Source organism: Physeter macrocephalus, chromosome 1 (genome assembly GCF_002837175.3).
Source record: "Physeter macrocephalus isolate SW-GA chromosome 1, ASM283717v5, whole genome shotgun sequence".
NCBI lineage: Eukaryota > Metazoa > Chordata > Mammalia > Artiodactyla > Physeteridae > Physeter > Physeter macrocephalus.
In genome coordinates, this window is record NC_041214.2 from 29,563,823 (window position 1) to 29,574,236 (window position 10,414).

At 37.6% G+C, this 10,414-nt stretch overlaps 1 protein-coding gene and 1 pseudogene across 3 annotated transcripts in view; one reads left to right on the forward strand and one right to left on the reverse strand.

The window, feature by feature from the left end:
• PIK3CB (phosphatidylinositol-4,5-bisphosphate 3-kinase catalytic subunit beta) overlaps positions 1 to 10,414 on the forward strand; it is a 202,928-nt gene that overhangs the window by 71,519 nt on the left and 120,995 nt on the right. The window lies entirely within an intron of this gene.
• LOC112067053 (uncharacterized) lies at positions 2,644 to 2,746 on the reverse strand (annotated as a pseudogene).

Below are 10,414 nucleotides of genomic sequence, written 5' to 3' on the forward strand. Positions count from 1 at the left end.
GTCAGAAAAGATGCTTGATATGATTTCAATTTTCTTAAATTTACTGAGGCTTGATTTGTGACCCAAGATGTGATCTGTCTTGGAGAATGTTCTGTGTGCACTTGAGGAGAAAGTGTAATCTGCTGTTTCTGGATGGAATGTCCTATAAATATCAATTAAATCTATCTGGTCTGTTGTGTCATTTAAAGCTTGTGTTTCCGTATTAATTTTCTGTTTGGATGATCTGTCCATTGGTGTAAGTGAGCTGTTAAAGTCCCCCACTATTATTGTGTCACTGTCGATTTCCTCTTTTATAGCTGTTAGCAGTTGCCTTATGTATTGAGGTGCTCCTATGTTGGGTGCATATATATTTATAATTGTTATATCTTCTTCTTGGGTTGATCCCTTGATCATTATGTAGTGTCCTTATTTGTCTCTTGTAACAGTCTTATTTTAAAGTCTGTTTTATCTGTTATGAGTATTGCTGCTCCAGCTTTCTTTTGAAGATATTTTCTTGGGTCCTTTCTCTCTCTCTTCTCTCTCTGGGACTCCCATAATGTGAATGTTGGTGCATTTAATGTTGTTGCAGAGTTCTCTTAGGCTGTCTTCATTTCTTTTCATTCTTTTTTCTTTATTCTGTTCTGTGGCAGTGAATTCCACCATTTTTTCTTCCAGGTCACTTATCCGTTCTTCTGCCTCAGTTATTCTGCTATTGATTCCTTCTATTGTATTTTTCATTTCAGTTATTGTATTGTTCATCTCTGTTTTTCTTTAATTCTTCTAGGTCTTTGTTAAACATTTCTTGCATCTTCTTGGTCTTTGCCTCCATTCTTTTTCCGAGGTCCTGGATCATCTTCACTATCATTATTCTGAATTCTTTTTCTGGAAAGTTTCCTATCTCCACTTCATTTAGATGTTTTTCAGGGGTTTTATCTTGTTCCTTCATCTGGTACATAGCCCTTTGCCTTTTCATCTTGTCTATCTTTCTGTGAATGTGGTTTCTGTTCCACAGGCTGTAGGACTGTAGTTCTTCTTGCTTCTGCTCTCTCCCCTCTTGGTGAAGGAATTTTGCAGTAGCTCGTTCTGCTTTCTCTCTGAGTATTGTCATTAACATTATCATTGGAACCTTTTATTGCAGTTGTGAAATTGTGTTTGTCTTGTTACAAGGAATGTAACTTTAATTTTTGCCCCTCTGATTTTGGTCTCTTTGAATTAATTTTGAGCCACTGATCCTAAGGTGAGTGATGCAACGTAATACTAACAATAAATACTTAACAAAAGTAAATGCTGTAGCAGAAGTGAAGTAAAAATATATTTGCTAAGATTTGGAAGCATCCCATTAACTGTTACCCAAGGGAAATTGAACAACACACCTCTGCTAGCATGGAGTTGTGTTGTGGGATTTTTGTAGAAAATGTTATTAATTTTGGGAAATGCATGTGAGCAAATCACCTGTAGGTCACTAGAGACCACCTTTTAAGAAATACTGTTTTGGCTTCCCTGGTGGCACAGTGGTTGAGAATCTGCCTGCTAATGCAGGGGACACGGGTTCGACCCCTGGTCTGGGAAGATCCCATATGCCGCGGAGCAACTATACCGTGAGCCACAACTACTGAGCCTGCGCGTCTGGAGCCTGTGCTCCGCAACAAGAGAGGCCCGCGCACTGCGATGAAGAGTGGCCCCCACTCGCCGCAACTAGAGAAAGCCCTCACACAGAAACGAAGACCCAACACAGCCAAAAATAATAAATAAATAAATAAATAAATAATTTTTTAAAAAAAGAAATACTGTTTTACTGTCTTTCACATCAAGCAAAGAAGACTGATGATTTTTTTTAAAAATTAATTAATTAATTAATTTTTTGGCTGTGTTGGGTCTTGGTTTCTGGGCGAGGGCTTTCTCTAGTGGCGGCAAGCGGGGGCCACTCTTCATCGTGGTGCGCAGGCCTCTCACTGTCATGGCCTCTGTTGTTGCAGAGCACAGGCTGCAGACACACAGGCTCAGTAGTTGTGGCTCACGGTCTAGTTGCTCCGCGGCATGTGGGATCTTCCCAGACCGGGGCTCGAACCCATGTCCCCTGCATTGGCAGGCAGATTCTCAACCAGTGCGCCACCAGGGAATATAAAAGTGAAACAAAGGTTTTGCTATAAACGTCTCCCCTGAGTGTTAATTCTTTTTAAGACTTTTTTTTTTTAACTAAGGCTGAACTGCACTGACACATCATAATCACCAAAGTCCCTAGTTCATCTTAGGGTTCTCTTTATGAAGTGAATAGTGTTGCTCGTTCTATGGGTTTGGAGAAAAGTACGATGACATAAAATCATTATAATGTCATATAAAGTATTTTCACCGCTCATAAAAACTTCTGTATTCTATGTATTCATCTCCCCTTCCCCCCAGACTCCTAGCAATCACTGTTCTTTTTATTGTCGCCATTGTTTTTGCCTTTTCCAGAATGGCATATAGAAGGAATCTGTTTTTCTTTTTTCCTTGAAGAGAGGGGTTCAAAGGTTATGCCTATAACACCACTCATGGCCCAGCCACACATGGACTGGACAGGCTACAGGTGGCAAACACCCCCACTAAATACTGTAGCTTTCCATCCAGTACTGAGCCCTGTCCCACTGGTCCTGCCCAGCAGCCATGTGCAGGTGAAGGGGGGATACGTGTTGGGTATCTGTTCATAGGAAGGCCACAAGTTTTGTGCCCCTTGTCACAATGAACCCTGATTCCTGTCGGGTGTGTTGTAAACAGATGAGGAGACTGATGATTTATGCTGTGAAGAGGAGGCATGGCTGTTCCTTTTGTTGGAAAGAAACTGGTCTCACTGTAAATTAATATGTCATCAATTATTGAGATTTTGTGTTTTGTTGTTGTTGTTTGTTTTTGTTTTTTGCCACACGGCATGTGGGATCCTAGTTCCCCAAACAGGTATCAAACCCATGTCCCCTGCAGTGGAAGTGTAATGTCTTGACCACTGGACCCCCAGGGAAGTCCCTTGAGTGCTTTTTTATGTGAAGTGCTATGCAAAGTTCTTTTCTGTATGTGCTGTTTTATTTAATCCTTTAACTTTGCAGGGTGGAAAGTTCTTATTCATAAATTAGTTATCTAAGGTTATGAAATCCAAGCTATACAAAAAATATGTTGGTGAAACAATATTTCAAAAAGGACTACTTAGTGTTTCAATAATAAATCTTTGTGGATCTGGATATTAATGAACTTTATACTTGATTAAGGAGAATGACAGAATGATGGGTTCAGTGACTTAAGATTAGACTTTATTTTAAATATCAAAATAGAAAAAGTAACATTTACATACTAGATAATTTTATGAAATGATTCTTTATTGAATTTGAAATTTATACTTTGGAGCTATGTCTTTTAAGATCTTAGGATAGTAATCTGGTTTTTGGAGGGGAATTTAGTAATATTATATATTTTATTTGTACGATTTTAAAATTTAAAAAAAATTTTATTTTTGCCATGCCACTTGGCTTGTGGGATCTTAGTTCCCCAGCCAGTGATCGAACCCGGGCCCCCTGCAGTGGAAGTGTGGTGTCCTAACCACTGGACTGACAGGGAATTCCCTGTACTATTTCAGTTTTAGATATATACTTTCCTCTTCAGGATATTTACTATGATTACCAGCTGTTTGTGCATGATAGGTTGCTTGTTGGGAGAAGTTTTGAAAGAGAGGAATTGCTTAAGCAAGACAGGAGTTAATCTTGTCAGTGTCTACGTTAGACACAGAAACCGTCTTGGTATATTAAGTGTTGTGGTTTTAAAAAATTGCTCTGCACTCATAGAGATTGAAATAAATCTGGCTTATAAGAAATATACTTGTTTTACAGAGGCATATTAAGTATTTATAAATGTATTCTGTTTATATTAACATTAACTACTAAGAATGAAAATCTGACGTTTGGAAATGTCAGATTCCAAACTGAGAAACTGAGGAACACCGACACATTAAGAATAGCTAGCCTAGCTCTAACCTGAGTTCTTCCTTTGGACTATTGGACTATTCTAAGTGTCTTGAATAATAGAACTTTTTAAAAAAGTATATAATCTGTATGCGCTCATTAATGAAACATTGAAAAAAGCAAATATTTATTTATAGTTTCTTTTGAACTATATTAGTATATTTCCTTCCATCTTTAATTTCTTTCTTTCTTTTGTTCTTTCAGTTTTGTTGAGATATAATTGACATCCAGCACTGTATAAGTTTAAGTCGTACAACATAATGATTTGACTTACATACATCATGGAATGATTACCACAGTAGATTTAATGAAAATTTGTTATCTCATATTGACACAATATTAAAGAAATAGAAAAAATATACATTTTTTCCTTATGAGAACTCTTAGGATTTACTCTCTTAACAACTTTCATATATAATGTATAGTAGTGTTGTACATTATATAACACTACTATATATATATATATAGTAGTGTTAACTACTATATTAACTACTAATATATAGTAGTGTTAGTTATATTCATCATGTGTACATTACATTTCTAGTACTTATTCATCTTACAACTGGGAGGTTATACTTTTGACTAACTTCATCTAATTCCCCCTTCCTCCCTTTCCCCCTCCCAGCCTCTGGTTTTCCAGCCTAAATTTCCATGCATTAGATTGTACTTAGGATTTTTTCCTTTTTACAGTTAACAGAATTCTAATTATACTTTTTGTACTGCTTTACATTTTACTCTATCCATATCATCTATAAACATGTCCATAGTATTGTACACATATGACAAACTTCAGTATAAATAGCTGCTTAATATGCCATCAAATGGGTATATTATTGTTTGTCTAACTATTTCTTGATATTTGGACCATTAGGTTATTTGCAAGTTTGTCACGTTTGTATGTTTTTGCTTTGTGTATGAAAATTTTCCTGAATTCAAGTTTTTAAATAGATAAATGACTGGTTTAGTAGGTTTAAAAAGTTTTCAAGGCTCAGTGCATATTTGCAAATATTTTCTAAAGGCTATTTAGAGTGCCTCCTCCTCCCCCCCTCCCCTCCCCCTCCCCCGCCTCCCCCTCCCCCCACGCGGCATGCAGGATCTTAGTTCCCCAACCAGGGATCAAAACCATGCCCTCTGCAGTGGAAGCGTGGATTCGTAACTACTGGATTGCCAGGGAAGCCCCCACCTTCTATTTTAAGAGGATAAATTTGAATGTTATTTCAGTACAAATCATAAGGTATATAGTACTGTTTTAGCAGTTATTCTTTAATAATTTGTAAAATTGGGCTTCCCTGGTGGCGCAGTGGTTGAGAGTCCGCTTGCCGATGCAGGGGACACAGGTTCGTGCCCCGGTCCGGGAAGATCCCACATGCCGCGGAGCGGCTGGGCCCGTGAGCCATGGCCGCTGAGCCTGCGCGTCCGGAGCCTGTGCTCCGCAACGGGAGAGGCCACGACAGAGAGAGGCCCGCGTACCGCAAAAAAAAAAAAAAAAAATTGTAGAGTTACTTTAGAGAGATCTTTACATGGAATTACAATGATTCAGATAAAATAACCATCTTTAACAAATGGAGTTCTATACTGTTCAGTTTTTCAGTGTTCAGTATAATGCATACTTCATTGTAAACAAATCAGCAAACAAGGCTGATTTGTTGTCTTTGAACAGTAGAAGTGGGGGGATGGGAAGGACAGAAACCCAGATAAATCAAAATCCCATCACTTAAATTGTCTGATTGAAACCTGAAGGTTGAGATAATAAATGTGGTGTTCATGATAAGTGCACTGCCCCTGCCAGTTCTTTTATGAACATTAACCTGTCTATTAGCTATATCTTATAATAGTAAAGAAATAAATACTAGGTAAATACTATTCCATTTAATATTTTTAAAAAATTCACTTTCAATCTCTCTTAAATTTTTTTTCCATGATTTTCCAAAGAAGTTTTTGTGTGAACTACTTGTTCATTTGTCTAACAAGTTTATGTTGATTTCTACTTATCACTTGATTGAAAGAAGTAAAATCCTATAGTTCTGCTGGCACATTGCTAGGGAAGCTGAGAATGTCTAAACCCTTTCCTCTCTTTCTGCTAGTGAACAATTGACAGGATATGGGTTTGTAATTACAGTCTAAGTGTTTAGTTGAGCTAATTGTCACTACTGAAGTTCCTGTGCCCTCTGATAGCTTCCTTGAAAAGTTGTTTTCATAAGTAGTTTCATACTTGTCCTCAGTCTTTGATCATTTGCTTAATGCTCAAACAAAAGAGTGATACCAGACTGAGGTACGGTCTTGTGCTTGCTGTACTAGGTTAACCCCGTGCTAGAGTCACCCTGTGAAGGATTGTTGTGCTAAGGCAACCCTGTGAAGAACATTTCCTTTAAAGAAGAAAAAAAAAAAGGTAAAGAAGAAATAATTATAGAGTATGTTAATTGCTTGGAAAAAAATCTTACTTCCATCCTGGCTCTGTTTTTGTGTTACCTGGGTAATTTACTTGATTTATCTGGGCCTTAGTTTCCTTATCTTTAAAATAGGAAGGGTCTGTCACTCCTAAGGTACCTTCCAACCTGAAACTCTGAGTTACTTCTCAGGCTGGACTCTCGTGTGTGATGCTCCCTATAAAATAAGGGTGACTAAGGGAAATAGGAACCAGAATATATTTATTTTCAATTATGTAGCAGTAATTTCATTTTCTTCAGAATATCTTTATAAAAGATTTATCTGTTACCACTTGGTTTGTTACCTTATTTGTTTAGCAACAGTGTCAGTTTTAGATCAGATAAAGGACATACTATTTTAATTGCAGCACAGCACATTTTGTGAGTATGCCCCCCTCTCAATACTTACCTTAAAAGTTATGTGTATAGGGGTGGGATAGGGAGGATGGGAGCAAGGCTCAGGAGGGAGGCTCAAGATATGGCTGATTCACTTTGGTGTACAACAGAAACTAACAGTATTGTGAAGCAATTATACTCCAATAAAGATCTATTAAAAAAAAGAAAATATTGTACAGTACAGAGAAATACAGCCATTATTTTGTAATAACTTCAAATAGAGTGTAATTGAGTATAATATATAAAAACATTGAATCACTATGTTGCACACCTGAAACATTATATTGTAAATAAACTATACTTCAATTTAAAAAAATAAAATTAAAGGTTAAAAAACGAAAAAAATGTATATGTATACGTATAGCTGATTCACTTTGCTGTACAGTAGAAACTAACACAACATTGTAAAGCAACTATACTCCAATAAAATTTTTAAAAAAGTGTTATGCAAGAAGCTCTTAAGTGCTACAAGTTACCCTGTAGTTTTTTTTTTTGTTTGGATCCTCCCAGACCGGGGCGCGAACCCGGTTCCCCTGCCTCGGCAGGCGGACGCGCAACCACTGCGCCACCAGGGAAGCCCTTTTGTTTTGTTTTTTAAAGGAATTTTAAAATTAATTAATTTTTGCCTGAGTTGGATCTTTGTTGCTGTGCGCGGGCTTTCTCTAGTTGCGGCGAGCGGGGGCTACTCTTTGTTGCGGTGCGCGGGCTTCTCATTGCGGTGGCTTCTCTTGTTGTGGAGCACGGGCTCTAGGCTCGCAGACTTCAGTAGTTGTGGCACACGGGCTTAGTTGCTCCGCAGCATGTGGGATCTTCCCGGAGCAGGGCTCGAACCCATGTCCCCTTCATTGGCAGGCGGATTCTTAACCACTGTGCCACCAGGGAAGCCCTGTTTTGTTTTGTTTTCTTTAAAACTGTGGACTTCATTTAATAATAGTACATTGGTTCATCAGTTGTAACAAATGTGTTGCACTAATGTGAGGTAATAATAGGGGAAGCTGTGGGGGAGAACTATCTTACTTTCTGCTCAATTTTTCCATAAACCTAAAACTGCTCTACAAACAATTCTCTCAATTATTTTTTTAAAACTGTAAATCATCAAGACATAGAGGAATGAGGCGTCTCTTAACTTAGGGGGCCATTTTTTCTTTCTAAAATGTTAGAACTGGTGCACCTCTCTTTCTTTACTGATTAGAAAGGAACTAGGAGGAATTGAGAAGAGAACCATTATTCTCCTGTATCAGACAGAAGTAAAAGTGAATTGTAGCCATATGTTCCTTTATGCACACTCCAAGCTGGGAGATACAGGAGAAAAAAGATCCTTCTTTGACTTTTCTGCCGGGTAATAGATGGCTTATGTTCTTTTTTTTAATTAATTTTTATTGGAGTATGGTTTATGGTTGCTTTACATTGTTGTGTTAGCCTCCACTTCATAACAAAATGAATCAGCCATACACTCCCCTGTAGTTTTAGTTAGATTACCCCATCAGTATGTTGAGTAAAGCTCTTGAAAACTAAGAGCCAATTATACTGGCCTTACATTCCTCTGATTGGTTAGGGGGCTAAAGTTTTCTTGACTTAGAGCTTCTTTTACCCTTCAAGAATTAGCCAAAGACAACATAGCCAAGTACAAGAAACTCTATTGATTGTCAAGTAGAAATGTATGGGAAATTATGTTCATTATTGTTTTAAGTACAGACTACAGTTAGGTCTAGATGAATTGTGGAGACCCCATTAATCCTTTGAGAAATAGTAGGAATTGTCCTAGAGCAGGGTTTCTGAAACTGAACAGTGTGAAATCCCCCCCTATAAGATGCTTTTGAAATTTGTAGGAGGTGATATTGTTGTACCTGTTGCTGATACAGTGATTGGGGGAGGTGCTACTATTATGTAATGGTTAAAAGTTTTATTATTATCTGAGCCTAGATCTGAACTTTATTTATTTACATAAAAATATAATACACTGCATTTTTACATGATTTTATTATTATTATTTTAAATAAATTTATTTATTTATTTTTTGGCGTGTTGGGTCTTCATTGCTGTGCGCGGGCTTTCTCTAGTTGAGGTGAGTGGGGGCTACTCTTTGTTGCGGTGCGTGGGCTTCTCATTGTCGTGGCTTCTCTTGTTGTGGAGCATGGGCTCTAGGTGCGCGGGCTTCAGTAGTTGTGGCACGTGGACTCAGTAGTTGTGGCTTGCGGGCTCTAGAACGCAGGCTCAGTAGTTGTAGCACACAGGCTTAGTTGCTCCGCGTCATGTGGGATCTTCCCGGGCAAGGGCACGAACCTGTGTCCCTTGCATTGGCAGGCAGATTCTTAACCACTGCGCCACCAGGGAAGCCCTTTACATGATTTTAATACATTAATTTTGGAAGATATAAACTTGGAAGATGAAGATTTGTAAAATCAATGGCACCAGTGGCTTTTATGGCATTTGATCAGTCTGCATTTGTAGTTGTCACTTCCATGGTAATTCTATGTATAGATTCAAACCTCTGACTACTTCATTGTGTAGGGGTATGGTTATGTCCAAGTATTCACATACTAAAATATACAGTCTTATTTTTTTTATTGTCCCTTTATATTATAATTAGGACATTATATGAGTATATTTTGAAATTGGCTATATGTGTATGTAAATTATATGAATAATTTCATTTCAGATTTTTAAAGTATCTGTAAAATACTTATTTAGAAAGAATATTGACTATGAAGATTGAAAACCAGTCTCTTAGGTAGTATTTAACTTAAAGTACTTTGAAAACCTTGAGAAGTGGTCTAATAAAAGTGCTTTTATTAAAGTGACACACAAGTACAGCCTATATATTAGGCTGTAATTACATGGTATATGTCTATTTGTAGTGTTTATAAAGTCTGACAACCATTCTAACTCAGTTATTAGTAACTTATTAATATGATAATATCAAGGTAGAAATTTATGTATCTGGATGTAACCTTTCATTACAGTTCACTTTCAGTATCTACAGAGGTTTGGTTCCAGGAGCCCTCACAGATACCAAAATCTGCTGATGCTCAAGTCCCTCATATAAACTGGTGTAGTATAATGAATACAGTCATTATACTGTATCTGTGAAATTTTGATACGTGGTTGGTTGAATCTGCGGATGTGAAAGCCATGGATACAGAGGGCCTACTGTATTCCCTTTCATAATTCACTCCTTTTTGAGAAAAACATTTCTAGGTCTCATTTAAACACAGTATTGCTTTTCTTTTTTTTTTTTTCTTAACATCTTTATTGGAGTATAACTGTTTTACAGTAGTGTGTTAGTTTCTCCTTTACAACAAAGTGAATCAGTTATACATATACATATGTTCCCATATCTCTTCCCTCTTGCGTCTCCCTCCCTCCCACCCTCCCTATCCCACCCCTCTCATGGTCACAAAGCACAGAGGTGATCTCCCTGTGCTATGCGGCAGCTTCCCACTAGCTATCTAATTTACATTTGGTAGTGCATATATGTCCCTGCCACTCTCTCACTTCGTCACAGCTTACCCTTCCCCCTCCCCATGTCCTCAAGTCCATGCTCTAGTAGGTCTGTGTTTTATTCCCATCCTACCACTAATCTCTTCATGACATTTTTTTTCTTAGATTCCATATATATGTGTTAGCATA